Source organism: Natator depressus, chromosome 4, assembly GCF_965152275.1.
Source record: "Natator depressus isolate rNatDep1 chromosome 4, rNatDep2.hap1, whole genome shotgun sequence".
Taxonomy (NCBI): Eukaryota; Metazoa; Chordata; order Testudines; family Cheloniidae; genus Natator; species Natator depressus.
The window spans coordinates 21,147,317-21,167,042 of NC_134237.1; the positions used below are offsets into that span (position 1 = coordinate 21,147,317).

The window sequence follows — 19,726 nt, forward strand, 5'->3', positions numbered from 1 at the left end:
GAGCAGCTGGGAGCTAGGGGAGCAGAACAGGCTGGGGCCAGGACGCTCCACTTACTGCTGCCGGTGACTGCAGGCCCGACCCCTGCTGCAGTCCTCAGGGAAGTGGGGGCAGGGCTGGGGCAGAGCAGGGGCAGGAAGAGGCGGGGCTGGGGCAGAGCAGGAGCTGGAGAAGCATGCAGCTGCGTAGGGCACCAGGAAATTTGGTGCCCTACACAGCTGTGTACTTTGCATATGGGTAGGGATGGCCCTGGACATGCCAGCCGCTTCCGGGAGTAGCGTGGGGCCAGGGCAGGCAGGGAGCCTGCCTGAGCCCTGCTGCATGATCGGACTTTTGGTGGCTGGACATTGTGATAGACTGGCAGAGGTTCTTTGATTGACCAGTCAATCGCCATCTACCGGTTGGTGACCACTGCCATAGAGCAAGTAAGTGGGACAACAGGCTGAGCTACCCCAGGAAGGGGCGCCAGACTATTTGGTGAACTAATCCCCAGATGGGCCACTAGGAGGCACCAGAGTCAGAAGCCAGCAGCCGCCCCGTTATACATTCCAAGAAAGGACTTAAATACAATTCCTTGCCAATACAATCAAACAAAACCTACAGGGTCTGATTTCCCACTCCCTTACCCCTTGAGTAGCTATTTACAACAGTGCAAGATAGGAATCAAACGCTACCAAATCATAGTGGTTTATACCCAATTTGCACAAGTGTAAATGACCACAGAAGATTCAAGGAGTTGGGCCCCATAGCCTCTAAGCAACTCCGACTAAAATTAATTATATGTAATCTATTCCTGCCGCGTCTCCATTTTTAACTGCTGCACCTTCTGAGGGTAATTCAGTGAGGATATCCATTTTACCTTGCAAGGTGCCTTGGTCATCTCACATGCCTAGAATATTTGCATCTGGAAGAACAGCAGAGTTCAGCAATTTGCCAAGACGATCCTTCCATACTTCCAGCACTTCTTGTCATTTGTTGTCAGTTCATTTGTTGCCTCTCTGGCCTGACTGTGTTTCCATACAACTTAATCTTTTCGTATATCATTTTCATACGGTTTGACTTTACCTGAATCGTAATGTTTCCCATTAGTTCATGATCACTGCCACACTCAGCATTTCTGTAGACTCCAAAAGCTGGTGGGACACATGCTCTCAAAGCATTGAAAGAATAGGAGCAAGAAGAGGTAGCAGACGACTGGCTAATGGCTATAGTTGTACCAAACCTGAAGAAAGGAGCGTCTCCTGATCTGAATAATTATGAAAGTATAAGTTTATCATCAGTACTGGGAAAAATCATGACGGAAGTACTGCAATTTGTCAACAGATTAAGGCCAGTTTTAGAGGAAGTAGTAGGCAAGAAACTGTGGCATCAGACGAGGCTGAAGTTGGTGTAGGGTGATCGAGAGTTAAGCTCTCTAGCTTGTGCTGATGACCTCATACAATTTATAGATACTCTTAGTTACCTCAGATAATTGGTTAGTCCACTTGGGTTTAAAATAAATGCCAAGAAGACGAAGTGTTTGCTTTTTGGAAAAGGGACCATAGATCAAAGGTGGAAATGCAGCAGCTAAGTGGTACAACAAGGAAAATCTTAGCTATACCAAGAAAGCTTGATCAGTGCTGATGGTTACATTGACAAGGAGTTACAAGAAGATACGCTTTAGCTGCACACAAGTTGATGAAATTATCGATGGATACAAACATTAAATTTGGTACCAACGTGAAATCTTATCAAACCAGTGCACTAACAGTATTACTCTACGGTTTGGAACCAACTGAGTTAAATGAAACAGACATCAGAAGGCTGGAGGCAGTAGGAATGAATTCCTTGGAAGATGGCATGTGTAAAGTGGAATGATTTTTAAGGCAAAAGAAGAAGCTGGGAAGGTAGGATGTGAAATCAGGGTATGGGACTTGCTGCAACTGAAAAGATTATGATCATGGGGATACAGCAGAAAACAAACAGATGAAAGGATCCAAAAAAAGGAAATCTAACCAGTCTGTCAGAACTAGAAACTGACCACCAACTATATGGTGGGGTGTCATCTGCAGGTATATAACCGGGCTGGGCTTAATGGAGGAACAAGCCATGGACAGGAATAAAGGGTGATGCTATACTACTCTCTGTGTCTCTAAAGATCCTTTGGGATGAGAAGAAGGTGATGTAAGTAACATGGATCAGAAGCGAGATAATTCATTGGGCCGGATCCCCAGCCCTGATAAGTCTCCTTTGTGTTGTTCTAATAGAGCTATCCTACTTGTGCAACAGAGGATACCCCCCCCACCCCCCCATCCTTTTCTCAGTCCACCCCAGTGTTCTTTTTTTGTATCCTTTGGCTGTTTATGGTTAGTTATTTTTATGGGCCTCTAAGAGTATATCAGATTCTAGCAAGCAAACAAGGTCTCTACCCCCTGGCATTTGAAGGGCCCACTCCTTCAAACACACTCTTGTGAGCAGCCCTTACTTCGGCAAGTTCTCCCAGTGAGTCTTACCCTGGTTAGCATGAATTCATAGGGCCAGGACTCAATCCTGATAAATAGGATACAAATCAAATAACTGGGGTGAATAATGGGTGGAGGCAGAACTAGCGATCAGGTTCATGTGTGAATGTTAAGTGCAAGTAGTGGGTTTTAAGGGGGAATTGCAGGAAAACTTGTCAGCCAAGGCAAGAGGCCCAGTCATAGTTCCAAATGCCTACATCTTCCATTGACTATGTGTGCTCAGCACCTCTGAACCTCAAGCCACTTACTTAGGTGTCTAAATATAAATTTAGTTGCCTAATTTTAGGCACACAAAGTTGAAGATTATGACTTTACTTTCTCTGCCTTGTTTTCCTTCCGGGGGGTAGTTGTGAGAGTTCAGGTTTGTAAAATGCTCTGAACTGTATTATATGGGGCTACTGCAAACTCCACTGACCTCAATGGATGCTAGATCAAGCCCTACAAATGTTTGCTATCATAATTTGAGAGGAAGCTATTTTCTTTTACAACCCTTTTTAAAGTTAGTCATCTTCTCTAGCTGTACCTGTTTACCGCATGCAGTCCCCAGCAGCGGTTAGTATTAGTGTTCCCTACCCAAACCAGCAGTCCTTCTGCACAAAGGAAAGCTTAGCAGCAAAACTGACTGCGTAACACCTTGTACAGGTTGTTTGTTTTATTTTTTGGCTTCTCTTTGTTTGCTGTCACATTCACGTCACTGGAAATGATGAACCAAAAGATCTTCGTCACTAGAAGGCAATCTGGGATCCTGATCACGCTAACTAATATTTGTCTGTCATGTTCTCTTAAGAAACCCCCCGCACACATACATACAAAAATAGCCTATTTGTTTTCTGGATCACAACAACAGTTAATGTTATAGCATGACCTTGATGCCTCGCCAAGAGATGGCCGTGACATTTATTAACTTGGGTCAGTTATAGCAGGATATAATTTAATTCATATCATTATCTATATCTATATATTCAAACAAAGGTTTATCACTTTCACAGAGAATTAAATTCCAGGAAATGCCTGCTCCCTTTAGCAGAGAGAAAACCTGCTCCCTTTTCGGTGCTTTTTGCCTGTCATATGCTCATGGTTTGGGGTTTTTTTCTGATCCCAGGGATGCAGTACTGCTTATCTCAGCCTTCATTTCAAGCAGGTCACTATATACTATTTGCTTCTCTCTCTCTGCCTACATTTGAAAGAACAGGTACCTAACTGTAGTTAACAATAATCCTGAAATATGGCTCTTCCAGCCTTTCAACTAGGCAGACTGCTACTCCTTCAAAGAAATGCAAGCCTTCCCAGTGTAGATTACATACACAGAGACTTCATCCTTCACTACCTATTTGGAGATCTCTAATAATAAACCCGCTCTGATTTACGGGAGGACATAAAAAAAAAGATCAATATGGTGTGTAATGGTGTTAATAGCCAATGATCTATGGGCATAGTTCATTAGAAATTTGTTCTCTGTAGCTACTGACTGCTCTACAGGCTTCTGCTGCTTGGACACGCTGGCTGTCAAATCATGATGCATGAGTTCTACATCACTGACCTTGCAGACGATTTACACAAAGAAATGAAATATATTGGGGCAGACTGGCCTGAATTAATTTACTTTGAAAGATCACTGCTAGCAGGCAACTAGGCATTCAGAAAACAAAACCCAAACTCTAAAACCAAGGCACTTAAAACATGTATGTCATCTGTTAACTAGCAGGTGAGAAGGGGGCTCTGCACCAGAACTGGATGGTGTGTTGTAGTGCAAGAGCTGGACTGACACTTGAGATCTGGATCTATATGCCTGGCTTTCCAGGATCCTTATGATATGAACTTGATTTTCTCTCTCTCTCTCCCCTACCTCAGTTCTAATACCTTTACCTCCACCTTCTGTCTTGTCTACAGAGGCCCCAATCCTGCCCACAGTTGTGTGCATGTGCACCCCTGTGTCTAAGTGCAGTCAGTTACATGACTGAGACCATAGATTTGGGGCAATCTCACATTAAAAAACCAACCAACCAACCAACCTTGTTGAACTCTGAGATAGGAACTGAACATACAGATAGCAATAAACAACTATCTATGTACAATTCCGAGCACAATGGGGCCCTATCTTGATTGAAACCTCTAGGTGCTATCATAGATTATCATAATGTGTAGTATCTTCTTAGCTAGGAAATTAGATCACAATATTACAAAGCTTTTGGGTTGAAGCAGCTCTACCGAGGAAGCGGAGATGGAATCCTGCATCCAGGATAGCACAATTGGCAGAGGGTATTGTGGGCTGGGTTTTGTCTTGCTCTTAAGTATCCCTCACTGGCACCACTAGGAGCAGGATATTAGTTCAGATGGACCCAGTTGTCTCATCCACCATGAGTAACTCTATGCTAATGGTCTTATTTACCTGGGGCCGAGGAAGCTGTTAAATTAGATGTCCATAAAATACCATCCTGTCAGGCTTTCCTCGACTCAGACCCGAGCAATAGCTAAAAATATCCCATGTTTCTCTCCGCTCAGCACGTCAGCCAGGTCGAGAGGCAAAACACAGTGGGAAAGCTGCCAATCTTTTTGGACTAATTCCAACTGTTAAAACACTGCAAGAAACTGCTCTATCATTACCTACATAAACTCTCTGAAAAAAGCAGTGATAAAATAGATACAAATCACATTACTGTATGTGGCACTTTATTGCAGTAAATTTCAGTTGGTGAACACCAGTACTAAAGTAATGGTGTTACTATGCATAAAATCAGTCAACAATCTATGAATCTATAATGGGTTCTATCTTGTCCAATGCACCAAGTCTCCAACGCCACCCTTTCAGCCTGTGTTGATTAGCTCTGCTGTACAAGATAATTCATCCCTTATAGGACAGGAGGAGTGGAAGTGGAAAAAGAGAGCCAAGTTTCAAGAGGGACGCAGACTGGTTAGGAACCAGATTCTGAAGAATTCAAGGGTGGGGCTGGCTGTTCTGAGAAATAAATAGCAGAGCATGTAAAATGACCTATTTTATAAAGCTCTGTTTCTGACAGCTCTGCTTGCTTGCTGTGCCACTCAGCGCTAATTAAACAATTAGCCCTTTCAAAAATTGTGGTGACATGAGATGGTTAAAAGAAGATAGAGCAGGGGCCATGGGTTTCTGCAGATAAGCGTATGCTCAGCGTGGATGCTGGCAAACCTTTTACCAAACATGCTGAACAGACCAGTGCTTGGGGATGTGAAGAGAATAAGAAAAAATAATACCAGGAAGGAGACAGTGAAATAAAACAGAGTAAAACGAAGCCAGGGCAGGATTCCAGTCACCTTAATTTTTTAAGGTCAGTGAAGGGAAACCCTGTTTGTTTTGTGTCTGACACTCGAGAATCTTGGCCTGAACCAAAGGGAAAAAGTAAAACTGGAAAAATCTGTTTCCCTCTGAAAGGAGTGTGTTATATACCATGACCGCAAGAAAGGAGGGTTGGGATCTCTCACTAAGAGGGAACTGCCGAGCTGTCACTTTTGACTGAAAGAAGATTTGAAACCTGGTCTCTGGGATAGAAGGCTAGTCCATTAACCAACCTGCACCACCTCCTCTTTAGACTCCCACCTCAACTCCAGTCTAAAATTATCCTCCACTTCTACCAGAGCAGCCGTATCATCCTCTCTCCTCCTCACCCCCTTTTTTAAGCTTCTATCCTCCACCTTCAAGACAGTGCTGCCACTGCCAAAGTTTTCCTCTTACATTCTTCCTCATGCCCCCCTCAATCCTCTCTCCTTAGTGCTCCCTAGTTCTCCTCCTATCAAAAAACTACTATTTTCTGAATATACATTCTTAAGACAAGATGGTTGAGTATTATAATCTTGGTATCCACATGCCTTTATCCAATAGGTAGCCCTCTGAATGCAGCCACCTCTACTTACGGCAGCACTGCCAAACAGAATTTATGAAAATAAAACCACCACCCATGTGTGTTCTTTGCCAGCTTGTCCAACCAGCAACTTGGTAGGTTGCAAACTACTATGTGCTCCTTAGAGCTTCAACTAAGCCTATATCTACACTACCGCGGTAAGTTGACCTACATGACGCAACTCCAGCTACATGAATAACGTAGCTGGAGTCGACGTCCCTTAGGTCAAGTTACTGCACAGTCTACACCGTGGGAGAAAAATCTCCCGTCGACTTACCTTACTCTTCTCGTCGGGGGTAGAGTAAAGGGGTCAACTGGAGAGCGATCTGCAGTCGATTTGGCAGGTCTTTACGAGACCCGCTAAGTTGACCACCGGTGGATTGATCTCAGAGCGTCCATCCCTGCCGTAGTGTAGACCTGCCCTGAGTCCTTCAACAGGGAAGCAAGGAAAGAGCTAGAGCAGAACCTCAGGGTTATGAACACCTCGGGAATGGAGGTTGTTCGTAACTCTGAAATGTTTATAACGCTGAACAAAACGTTATGGTTGTTCTTTCAAAAGTTTACCACTGAACATTGACTTAATACAGCTTTAAAACTTCACTAAGCAGAAGGAAAATGCTTTTAACCATCTTTAATGTAAATGAAACGAGCAGAAAAACAGTTTCATTATTTTGTCAAATCGTCCCCTTAATTTTTACCACAGTACTGTACTGTATTTGCTTTTTTTTGGGGGGGGGGGGGGGGAGGATGGAGGGCAAGCGCAGGGCAGGGAGGTGTCTCTGCTGCTGCTGCCTGGCTGCGTACTTCTGGTTCCAAATGAGTTGTACGGTTGACTGGTCAGTTCATAACTCTGGTGTTCGTAACTCTGGTGTTCTACTATATCTCTAAATTCTCCACTACACTAATTTACCAAAAGCAAGGGCTAACAAATGCTGTCTCTTACGTGAGCATGCAGTGTTGTATTTCATACTTTGAAGAGTTACCATGTACATTGGCCAAATCGGACAATCTCTACACAAAAGAATAAATGGACACCTGACATCAAGAATTATAACGTTCAAAAACTAGTAGGAGAACACTTCAATCTCCCTGGTCACTCAATAACAGACTTAAAAGTGGCAATTCTTCAACAAAAAACCATCAAAAACAGACTCCAATGAGAAACTGCAGAACTGGAATTAATTTGAAAACTGGACACCATCAAATTAGGCCTGAATAAAGACTGGGAGTGGATGGGTCACTCCAAAAACTAAATCAATTTGTTATGCTCTAAGGTGCCACAAATACGCCGCGTTATTTTTACAAAAACTAATTTCCCCTTGCTAAATACTCACACCTTCTTGTCAACTGTTTGAAATGGGCCACCTTGTTTACACTGGCCTCATTAACACTGCAAAAGTGATTTCCACTTCTTCTTGTCAACTGTTGAGAATAGCCTACTTCCAACTTAATTGAATTGCTTGTTAGCACTGACCCCCCCCCCCCAACTTGGTAAGTCTACTCCCATCTTTTCATATGCTGTGTATTTATACCTTCTTACTGTATGTTCCACTCCATGAATCTGATGAAGTGGGTTTTAGCCTATAAAAGCTTATGCCCAAATAAATGTTAGTCTCTAAAGTGCCACAAGAACTCCTCGTTGTTTCTGAAGAGTTGAACTCTCATGATCTTGTCATCAGAATGACATGAAATGCTTCAGCACCCTTAAGAAGCTTCTTTATGTCGTGGTAAGAGAGACCACTTTGGGAAAGCAAAATCAAATAAATAGAACTAAACATCCCATGATGCTACTATTAGTGTATAGTAAAGTGAATAGAGAAAGCAACTGGAGCTACTACTATCTACAGTCCAGACAGACATCATGTTGGAAAAAATGTGACCTGCAGCTGGATCCTTCTTAAAATAGTAGAATCTTTGTCTTTTTGAATGTGAACTACTCCTTGTACTTGGAAAACTTGGTAATAGCAACATATCAGATTTCTTTTTTCCACCATTTACTTTTTATATCATATTAGTCTGGGGTGGTCGGTCAGCACAAAGTTGGTCTCTCCAAGAGGATAGGCTATAGTACACGGGCAGGGGGACTATAACTGGTGAAATAATTCATTGTGAGCAATATTTGTTGTGCATTTTGGCATTTCCCTCTCCTCCACCTCAATTAAATAGTTGTACCCAAGTAAACGTGTCCATTCTTCAGCAGCGGACAGATCAGAGCGTGAAGCAGTACTAAACTGCCTCTTAGCCACAAAGCTCGCTCTCTCTCTCTCAAACTAATAGATTGAATGGGGTCGTGAGTGTTGTCGATTACACTTTTTCCATGTTTACACAGCAGGGTACCGACATCTCTGCCCTTTCATATTTGTCACAAATGTGCAAACTCAAACATTTGGCCACTGACTCTAAACAAGAAGTGAGTTGCTCACCTTTAATAAGTAACTGAATCGCTACGATTCAAATATCAATCAGTGCATGTCTTTGTTGCTATAGAACAGTTTCCGAGTTCAAAGTCCACGTGTACAACACAATGGAAAACACACACATACACCTCGTTTTAATTTGTTAGAAATGAATGTAAAACATTTATTCAGAGACACTATCTAAAGCATTCTCTTTATGGGGGGAGGGGGAAATTAATTTTATTTGACTCAGAAAGTACCAGGAATGATTGTATTCCAGTAAAACATCTTTTACTGCCATTGTTTTGCACCTCATCCTGTCATAAAGTCTCTTGTAAGATGGTGGGGTGTAATCCAGGAAGCAACTGAGGAGCCTCGGCGCTGCTGTCCTGGGGTGTGGCACCACTGCGATCCACAAAACTCCCACTCAGCTGCTGCCTCATCCTGCAGGTGCCTAAACTCACTCGGTGCCTAACTTTCTGCTGTAAAAGTTCCCTACGTGCCTAGGTTTTATACCCTGGGATATGCGCACTGCTGCTCACTATAGGCATCAGGAGTCTGACCTCCCGCCTAAGCCTCAGGGCAATTCATGAATTGAGGGAAGATGTGCATGACACACTCTAAGTCACGGGTGGCCTCTGAGCATGCCTATAGGAACATATCCCATTCAAAATCCGGCTGGAGGAGGAGATAGTAATGGTACCCACCTTATAGCTTTTAGCTCAGTGGTTACAGCATTTGCCTGGGATATGGGAGACCAAAGTTCAATTCTCTCTGCCAGAGTGGGAAATAGGATTTGAACAGGTGTCTCCCACCTCTCAAGACAGTGCTCAAACTAACAGGCTATACTGATGTGGGGCTCCCTCTGGTCTCCTGCTGAAGCTGCTCCACTGTGGATCAATAATGAGAGAGATTGGAATCGGGGACTGGATCAAGCGTCTCCCACCTCCCAGGTAGGGACCCTAACCACTGGGCTACAGAGCTATTGCCATTCTCTCTCCCTCTTTCAATGATTTACGTATTTATCCACAGTGGAACAGTCACTGGGCCAGAGAGAGCACCTGGTCATAAAACAAAGAAATAAAATGAAACCAAGAACACAGTGCAATGCGTTAAAAGACTGTTTTCAATGTTTTGCAAGTCACCAGTAAAAATTCACTCTAGGTTCCTATCTATTTTATCCTATCTAGTTTCACTCTCCGTCTATATCTGTAATTCTGAAAGTAGCAGGTTGCTTTTGCCTTTTGCGCCAGAGAGGAAACCAACAAGTAGCATTTGGCCCTGAATATTAATGATCTGTTGCGTGCCTCAGCTTCAATTTTTGTAATGTGTGGTATTTTGTTGGTTAAATGGTAAAATAAAAACCATAAGAATAGCAAGGTTTTTACTCCTCAAATTTGACCTACTTTACCATTCCCAGAATGTACTAATATAATCCACCTGCTTCTAACCCATCCCCAGAGGGAAGACTTGCAGGAGTAAGTTCATGTCTGGGCCTTTAATGTTTGCAAATGAAGCAATCTTTTGTAGTTTGAAAGAGAAAGAGAAGATGGTTAGCCCAGTAATGTTTTTTTACTCTTATAACTTAAAAATAGTAACTGATAGTCTTCAAGTTGTTCTGTAATGTCCCTCATGCTTGAAGGCATCTGCCCTCAGATTGTTAATACAGTCCAAAGCATTTCAGTCCTGTTACACTGCTAAATGTCACTGGTTGCTCAAAAAGCCAGTGTCAAAAATACCCACTTCCCTCTGCCAGAAAGTTGAACCCCATCACATCAGACTCAGTGTTGTTCACGTTGATCCACATACGTGTGACCTCCAAGCGTGCAACTCATAATACATAATAATGAGGCCACACATCCCGAATAAAGCTCCAATGGGTACAAAACAGGAGCCCAACCACTTAGCAACACAGGTCATTGTGAATGCATCATCTGGGCTCCATCCTTGGCCCTGGCTTTCCATTGAACTGAGTCCTCTTAAAAGTCTCTGCCCTGGTATGGAAACCACACATGGGATTGCACTTAAATGCCTGAGAGAGCATTTCTCTGACCATGATCATGGCAGACGTGATCCACTGGAACGATGAAAGTGTCAGCCAGTGATGCTGGAACAATTTTTATAGTGGGGGTGCTGAAGGTGGAAACCATCTATTTGGGTTATTAGTACTTCAAGCCAGCGACAGCACCCCCTGCACCTCTAGTTCCAGCACCTATGCCTTCAGACAATACGGGGAGGCTCAAGTGTGAAAGACAAAGAATTTTGCCAGTAGCTGGACATGGACCATAGAACTCACTCCTGCAAGAGAGAAGACTAACGGAACCAACTAAAAGGAAAAATTCATTGCCCCCTCACCAGCTTTGCTTCCCTGCAGAAACAAGTTCTTCATGGGCGCAGGCACGCACACAAAACTAAAAACATCAATCAAGCCATTGCTCTTACAGGATATAAAAAGGAGGTCGTTATTTCCTTTAAAAAATTCACATATTTAATAAATTGTCAAAGAAACATTGCTGTAGTACTAACTTTATAATTTCACCAAGAATAGATTTGACATATATCATTTCCTATTTTTAAATACTTGGGAGGCAGTCAGTCACTGTGGTGATGAGGGACTGATAGATAGATATAGCGAATATCTGTGCTCACACACTTGCTGTTTAAGAGGTAACCCAAAGCAGGTGCCGCAGTGATCTCAGACATCACTACATACACATTGGACTTGTAAATTTATGAGAGAGAACAAAGCAAATTCCTTTTTCTAAAGACCAGCAAAATAAGCAGTATCTTTTTAACAGAGCTGCATGTCCTTATGTTTGAATTAGTTCATTATAACCTTCTACATTTATAGTTACACACACATAATTTAGTTACCATGCCCATGCTCTACCTTCCTTTAACACAAAAAATAAAATAAAATAAAAATAAAAAAATCTACTCCTTGGTGTGATCTTTATTTGAGAAGCAAGAAAACGTAGACTTTTATTAATTTCTAGTTAGCTTTAAAGAGCATGAAACAGTGGACTTTTATCTATTTCTTCTATGGATGGCTTTATGCACCACCATTAAAAGAACGTGCCATCCTAAAGTTACGTATCTGGTAGGGACAAGCATTTATTATAATGAATTGCCCAATTAATGACAATCTGAAAGGCTAAACTCTTTACATAATAATACAACACTTCAGCGAGAGGTAAATTGTTCATTCTTAGCTTGGCCAACAATAAGGACTACCATTCACACTGGTTCAAGAGGCAAAGCTTTGAAATGTCAGACAGAGCAGCATAAAAAGAGATACAAAAGCAAAATGTATTATACTACACTGGCAGGGGATATGACTAAATTGCTTGTTAAGTATTTTCCCTCTCTGACTTCTATGATCCCACGATCCACAACAACACATGACAGGCCAAGGAAGGCTTGCATCTTCCACATGGAAAGGACAAGAATCTCAACCATTCAACAAAAGTGTCTGAAGAAGGAAAAGGAGAAAAAAGAAAAAGTAGTGGTAGCAGATCAAAGTTCTTAACCTCTTCTGCTCACCTCTAGTTCTTTACCCCCAAAAAATAGAAAGCGTGGAGAAGCACCATTCATGTTTCACTGAACTAGCAACAAAACACAATGCTGCTCATAATCCATCTTTCCTCAGGTTCACAGAACCACTGTAGAGACAGTCCGCCCCAGAGGGGACAGGTATCAGTGCAATCTTCATTGTCCCCAGTCTCTCCTTCCAGGTGAGTGCTCCTGGCTACAGCAGCTGGGCAGTCAGTGACATAAATTGGAAAACTATCCATATCCACCCACCTGGAACTTGAGACACCTCATCTCCCTGCCATCCCTCCTAAAATCCCTCCGAGGGGGAAGTTCCCCAAAGTCATTTTGGAGTGCTGAGAAGACACCAGGAAATGCATTATCTCCAACCCTGTGCCATATTTTGGGGAAGAGAAACAGCTTCCTCCCATCTTCATGGAGAAGCAGAGTGCTCTGGGATTCAGAGTTTGATATAATGTACACAAGTGAATAGAGGGAAGGCAGAAGCAATAGCAGCTCCATAGCAGCAGAACCCAACACTGACTGCTAGAGTAATGCTTCTTCAGTGACTCCTGTAGTCTTAAAATTCACCTGAGCTTCCCTGCTGCCCAGCAGGGCTTCCCTGCTGCCCACCAGAGCTCCTAAGCTCTGTAGGCTTCCCCAGGCCTTGACAGATCCCTCAGTACTCCTAGTTTCAGCCAACCTACTCTGAAACATCTACCCCTACACCTTGGCTACCTCTCCTCACACAGGATCCATACCTTGATTTCTTCTCCTGCGCCAAGATTGGTTTCCCTTCTAATATTTTAAAGTCTGCTAGAGCGAATGTGGACCTGAGTAGAACTGGCCACGAGCACCATAGCTCTAATCCAGTCATCCATGACAAAACACTGTCTTCAGTTACCCCAAACACTAGAGGGGCTTAATTTAGTGGTTGGTATGACTGTGCTTCTCTTTACAGCCATACAGAGTTCACCAATGCTCCCCCCCATACATTACACATCCCTGTTTAGACACTAACGTACTGAAGGCAGTAATTTTTCATTAAGATTCAGTGTGCCACTACTCATTCACTTGTCATTAAACATCAGTTACAGATACAAACTTCCTCAGAGCAGAACATGAAATTACAGCACTTGCAAGAAAAGAGCGAAGCTCGGTGTAATGGGGAAGCACCATACCAACAGCTGTAGACATGTATGAATGAAATCAATTATAAAACCAATGCTCTGAGGTGCACATCATCAATACTCAACCCCTAGCTTCTTCTCCAGATGTAAAATGTCTGCACCCATACAACCTTGAAGTATGTATGAAACAAATATTACAAGGAGAAGATGGGCGGATGGTGTTGACAATGAAGTCACTGGCTAACTCTATCTGACTTCTGGAGAAGGAAACAGCAGTGCCCTGTTATTACTCAATTGCAGACCCCCCAGTGAATGAAGAGATGGGGGGGGGGGGAGAACAAATCACTTTACTATTGCCAAATGCAAAGCATTCATTGTACCTAGATGCATAGCAAGTCACACTCACAGACTAGGAAACTATTCTGGAAAGCAGTGACTCTGAAAAGGACATAGGGGTCACTGTAGATAACCAACTAAACATGAACTCCCCCTGTGTTGCTGTGGAAAAAAAGAGTTACCGCAATCCTTGGATGAATAAACAGGTGAATACTGAGCAAGACCAAGGAAGTGTTTTTATCTGTGAGACCATTAATGGAATACTGAATACAGTCCTGGTACTCAGACTTTATAAAGGAGATTGGAAAAAGTGGAGGGGTTCCAAGAACAGCTACAGAACATGTGTGTTCTGGAAAACTTACCTTCCAGGGAAGACTAAAGGAGTTTGATCTGTTTAGCTTAAAGAGACGGTTAAGAGGCAATTCAATTACTATCTATAAGCACATGCCAAGAGAGAAAATATCTGATACCAGATGGCTACTTAAGATGACAAACAAAACAAAGGCATTACAAGATCCAATGGCTGGACACTGAAGTCAGAACATTTCAAACTGGAAAGAATACGTAAATTTTTAACAGTGAGGGTAATTAACTACTGGTGCAAATTCTCAAGGAATGTGTTAAGTTCTCTATCACTTTGAGTCTTTCAATCAAGATATATACCTATCTAAGAGATATACTTTAGAAGAACCATAAACTGTCGGGCTAGATGCAGGACTCCCGGGAAATATTCTATAGCCTGTGTTATGTAGGAGGTCAGAGTAGATGATCATAATGATCCCTTCGGGCTTTAAAAATCTGTGAAATCCATTGGCAGAGTTAGTCCTCCCTTTCTGAGATGAGAAGAAACATGCAGGAAAGGCAAAGAAGATGGGATTTAAAAAATGCAGATTCACTTGTGAAGAACTGGTTTCAGAGTAGCAGCCGTGTTAGTCTGTATTCGCAAAAAGAAAAGGAGTACTTGTGGCACCTTAGAGACTAACAAATTTATTTGAGCATAAACTTTCGTGAGCTACAGCTCACTTCATCGGAAGTGTGAAGAACTTCATGTGAAGAACTGTGATTCCCCCATTGTAATACATCAGTCTCTGATTTTGAGGTCAACTGGAGTTTTGCCATTGACTTCAGTGGGAGCAGGAACAGGATTTTGGAAGATTTATGAACCCTGAGGTATGGAATGGCAATAATGCTCAAAGCCAGGGATCTCAACGTTTTTTACAGCGTGGCCCACATCTCAGAGTGATTGTCCTTTGCACACCCCCACTCCTATTCCTGCAAGGACAAACGACATCTCCCTCAGGCAACCGCTTTACTACAGCATGGCAACTACAGCACTGGCTTACAGGAAAAAGTAACATTCGGAAAGTATTTAATGGAATGTTAATTTCTTTTAATTCACTTTAGCAACTGGAAACAAAGAGAACTAACATCATGTGACCAGCCAGCTCTCAGCAGACTTCCACAGAATGCACAGGTTGGGAACCTCTGGTTTAGGAAATACAAGGGGAAGGGTAGGGTAACATGTATTTTCATTCCTGGAAAAAGTACATCCCAAGGACAGAGATTGGGAAGGGGATATAAACTATTGCTCACAGGCTTTTTTCTAGTCTCTTTTAGGATGACTGCTGTGAAGCCTCATTCTGTCATCCACCTCACTCTTATTCCACCCAACCCTTCCTTTAAAAACAAAAATCTGTGCAAAAAAATCAAAGGTTCTGAAACAAATGACACCGCAAAAAGATATGGAGTGTTTTGTTTTTCATCACTTGTGTCTGGGCAAGTATTTGTACTGGGCAAGTATTTTTACTGTGCAACAGTGCTGTTGCTAGGGTAATTACTCTCCCCTGTTGAATAGCAAAGCAACATTGCAGCAAAACTCATTTTTGCCACTCAAACCCATCTTTTACAGATGGAAATATAGCACCTTGTTCCCTCCTCTCTTCCTTTAACATCCGACTATTCTGTTTATTTCATTTTGAAAACCAAAAACCATAACATCTTCCCAGAGACAAACCACAGAAATAAAAGCAAACACAAAATAATTCTGAAATCAACAAACAACTGAGCAATTATCTTTTCAAGACTCATCTGGGTCTCTCTGCCCAGATCTACGATGGAGAGGTGACCATTACACACATGATAAGAAGTTAAAAAAACAACATGCAGCACTTGTGACTGGAAAAAAATAAATGGGTTGGACCCATTGCTGCACTCCTTACTCAGGCAAAACTCCCACTGAAGCCACTGAGAAGACAATTCTGCCTTCTTACACGGTCTGTGTAATTAAAAGGCAGAATTAGGCCCTCTGACTTCAGTGGAGGGTTTGCCTAATTATTTTGTTATTGTTTTTATGGCAGTATTGCCTAGCAGCCCTATGCTAGACAGTGTACAGACATATAGTAAGACACACTCCCTGTAAAGACTTCAGGATTTGACCATGAGCTGGTATCTGGTAAAATGCCTGCAACGTATTTTCAGAGTCAAATATTCAACAGCAATTCCCTCCACCTGCTATAAATGGGGTGTAAATATGTTATGAATCTGGGCCTGCATCCCATCCGTTCTGTTTGTTTATCTTCCTGCTGTAGTAAACATTTCTTCCAGCCCCAGCCACGACCCAGACTCCTTGGAGGGGGAAATAATCCCAAAGGCATACCAGCTTTTAGCAAACAACGTCCAAGTGTTTTGGATGGGAACGGGTTCTTCCCCAGTGCTGCACTAGGACAGAGAAGAGGACCCAGACTGCGGTCCCCCATCCAACTGCACGGGTCACCCTCCTCCTGTCCACGCTTCAGCCTCTTAAGAATTCACAGCGACAACCTTGGGCTGCAGACATGCAGGGCACAGACGCATCCCCCACGCCGGCCCCGCCGCGCTCCCCTCACCCAGACCGGTTTTGCTGCTTATTCCTCGCGCATGCAGCAAAGCATTTGGGTGGGCGGGGGGGGGGGCGTTTTGTATTCACCCCATTTGCCAGCCCCGATTTCCACTGTCAGGCAAGGCATCCCCTGCTGTGCCTCGCTGGTATTATGCCCGTCCCCAGCCCTCTGCAAATGGCAATGCCTAGGGGTTGCTTTGCCCTGATCAAACTTGCAGGCAGAGTTCGTCTCCAGGCGCAAGGTGGTTTCTTTCCCTCCGTGGCAAAGCAAGCCAGGTTGCACTGAAGCGACGGGGGGAGCAGGACCGGCCCCGATGACCGTGTGACACCCACACCACCCCAAGCACCAGCCACGTACAATCAACATACACCCGCAAGCCACCGGCCCTGGGCTCCCTCCCTTACCTTCAATGCCGCCGGGCAGCCGCCGCCGCCGCAGCTCAGCCGAAGGCACAGATGACCTTGCAGAGAAATCCATCCTCTGTGCAGCAAAGGAAGCGCTTCCTCCCTGGGGGGCGGCCGCAGAGATCCCGGGGGCGAGCCCCCGCTGCGCTCCCGCCAGGCAAATCGATACAGGGAGCGGCGAGCCCGCCCTGGCAACACGCGCGGGGAAGCGCGAGCCCCGCCAGTGACCGCGCAGCCCGCGGGCGGGGCGGGGCGGGGCGGGGCGGGGGCTGCAGGGGCGGGGCGGGAGCTCCGCGGCCGGCAGCGCAGATCGCCGCTGCTGGCGCTGCCGGGCGGCCAGGGAGTGGGTAGCGGCGCGCACGACGGAGCCTCCCGGGACGCCGGGTGGGATCCGCCGCTGCCAGCCCGCACCCGCACCGCCATTGCCTGGCCGGGGATGGTCAGGCTCGCCCCCCAGGAGAGAGCTGGCCCTTTACATTCAAGGGGGGGGGAGTTCTTCCCCCTACTGCACGTGCACCCCCCCCCCCCCGCCCGCCCCTGTTTGGGGAAGCAGACTGAGCCCCTGCGCCCCCCACCTCCGCTATCTGCCCCGTGGGCGGGGGGACCGAGCCCCTCTGCCCCATGGGGAGCGGGGGACCGAGCCCCTCTGCTGCCCACCTCTGCCATCTGGCCCCAGGGAAGCAGGGGACCGAGCCCCTCTGCCATCTGTCTCCGGGGGAGGGGCAAGCTCCTCTGCCCCCCACCTCTGCCATCTGCCCCCAGGGGAGTGGGGACCGAGCCCCTCTGCCCACTAGCTGGGATGGTGGGTGAGCCATTTTGCTCTGTCTTGCTACCTCCTATCGCTTCCCCTGTCCTTTGGGCAGGCAGGTAATGCCAGGGATGTGTTTGGAGGTGCTGCCTCCCCAAGGCCGCCTGGTTTCTGCCACTCAGCGAGCTTGTCCCCAGCACGTACCAGCCCCACTTCTGCTCCCCAGGGCTCTCCCTGCTGCCAGCGGACACTATTGCTTCTCCCAGCCATGGGAAAGGAGGCTGCAAAGCGCCCCAGTGGTGGTGGGGAAGGGATTAGTGACTTTCCCCTCACTGGCAAGAAATGTCAGAGATAGAGCTGCATGGAGCAGCAGCTAGGCTGGGGCTGGGGCTGCTGAGGGTGCTCAGGGAGGGTTGCTTTGCATCATCTATTAGGCCTGAGCAGTATCTGTTCTCTCTAGCTCCTAAAGTGAAACTCTTTCTCTGTATTCTAGACACAGGTGGACATAGCAGGCCATCATTTTTATATGGGAAGAGGGAGACCCGTGCATATTAAATCCATAAGCATTTACTAGGGCTACTTGTGCAAATTAGGAAAGTTTGTCTGCAAACAGCTGTTTATTTAGGTATCTAACTAGAAACTTGCTTGCACAGCTATACAATATACTTCTAGAATTGTGACAAATGTGTATGTGAAGAAAGGTAAAACTTTTGCTGTGACTTTTTCCATACACAAATCTGGTCTCTGCTTTGAAAATTCTGCCCAACTTGCCCACCGTGAACCAGAAAAAACAGGTATGCTCTCTGCAGTAGTGGCAAGCATACCTGTAGATTTTCTGCATTTAAAAGTTGCTCTTAAAATTGTCTAAAAATTGTAGATAGAATTTCATACTACTAGGAAGAAGGAAATACTATCTATATCTATTTACTGCAAACTGGAGACAATGATTCTACGCTGCCAGGGAACAAAATAAATGATGGGTTCTCAACAAAGGGGTTCTTAACCATCCTCCCTTTCTTTATGGCTAAATGAGGGTAGGGTCCCAAATGCTTTATGGTTAAAAGCAGGAAGGATTCTGTTATAAGATGGGGTTACAGTATGGAAAAGTTTAAACAACACTGGAGTAGGTGATCTGGTCTTTTCTATCTCTGATGTGAACAATAAATCACATTTCCCTGATCCATATTAATGCAAGTGTTTGCATTGAACACACACAACAAAAGCTTCCACCCACAGTTCTGCAGAAAACCCCTTAGGGCTTGGTATTGATTCTCTCCCTCTCATGAGTTAAAGTAGGCATCTGTGAGTCAGAAAAAATGGAACACTTATTACACCCCCTCCAATTGCATGTTCTATTTATATCCCACCAGTGGCCATAAACATCAGCACATATTTATGTAGTAGGATTTATTCCAGACTATGGCTTTCTGGGTTTATATAACAGTGTGAAATCCAAGATATATTTTTGATGATTACTATCAATTTTTTACACTTGTGCCAAAAGCCAACAGCCATTATTTTAACCGTCCAATTTTCCAACTACTAAAACTCATTCCCTGGAGGCAGGGGAAAGTGTACAACAATAACCGAGGGGGACACTTTTAAAGAGCAAGGCGTAAAATTTCTAATGTAATTTAGGAGCCTGTGTCTCATGGAAAGTCAATGAAACACAGGCTCCTAAGTCATATAGGCCCAGATTTTAAAGGTGTTTGGGGGTCACTGTGCTGACCACAGCAATACCTAATATATTTATATTTTCAAAAGGAATTTAGGCATTTAGGAGCCAATGGGTATTTAGGCTCCAGTGCCTAAATCACCTTTTGAAAACGTGATTTAGGTGTTGCAACGCTGACTGCAGCAATGCCTAAATACCTTTAACCATCTGGGCCCTAGGCACATTTAAAAATTTCACCCCAGGTTTTCATACCTGG

At 44.4% G+C, this 19,726-nt stretch overlaps 1 protein-coding gene across 1 annotated transcript in view; it reads right to left on the bottom strand.

Annotated features, from left to right (window-relative positions):
* GPRIN3 (GPRIN family member 3) overlaps positions 1-17,266 on the bottom strand; it is a 59,837-nt gene extending 42,571 nt beyond the window's left edge. The window contains exon 1 of the mRNA XM_074950589.1: positions 17,048-17,266. The gene's annotated coding sequence lies outside the window, so the exon portion shown is untranslated. The remainder of the gene's footprint in view (positions 1-17,047) is intronic.
* Positions 17,267-19,726: the final 2,460 nt, after the last annotated feature.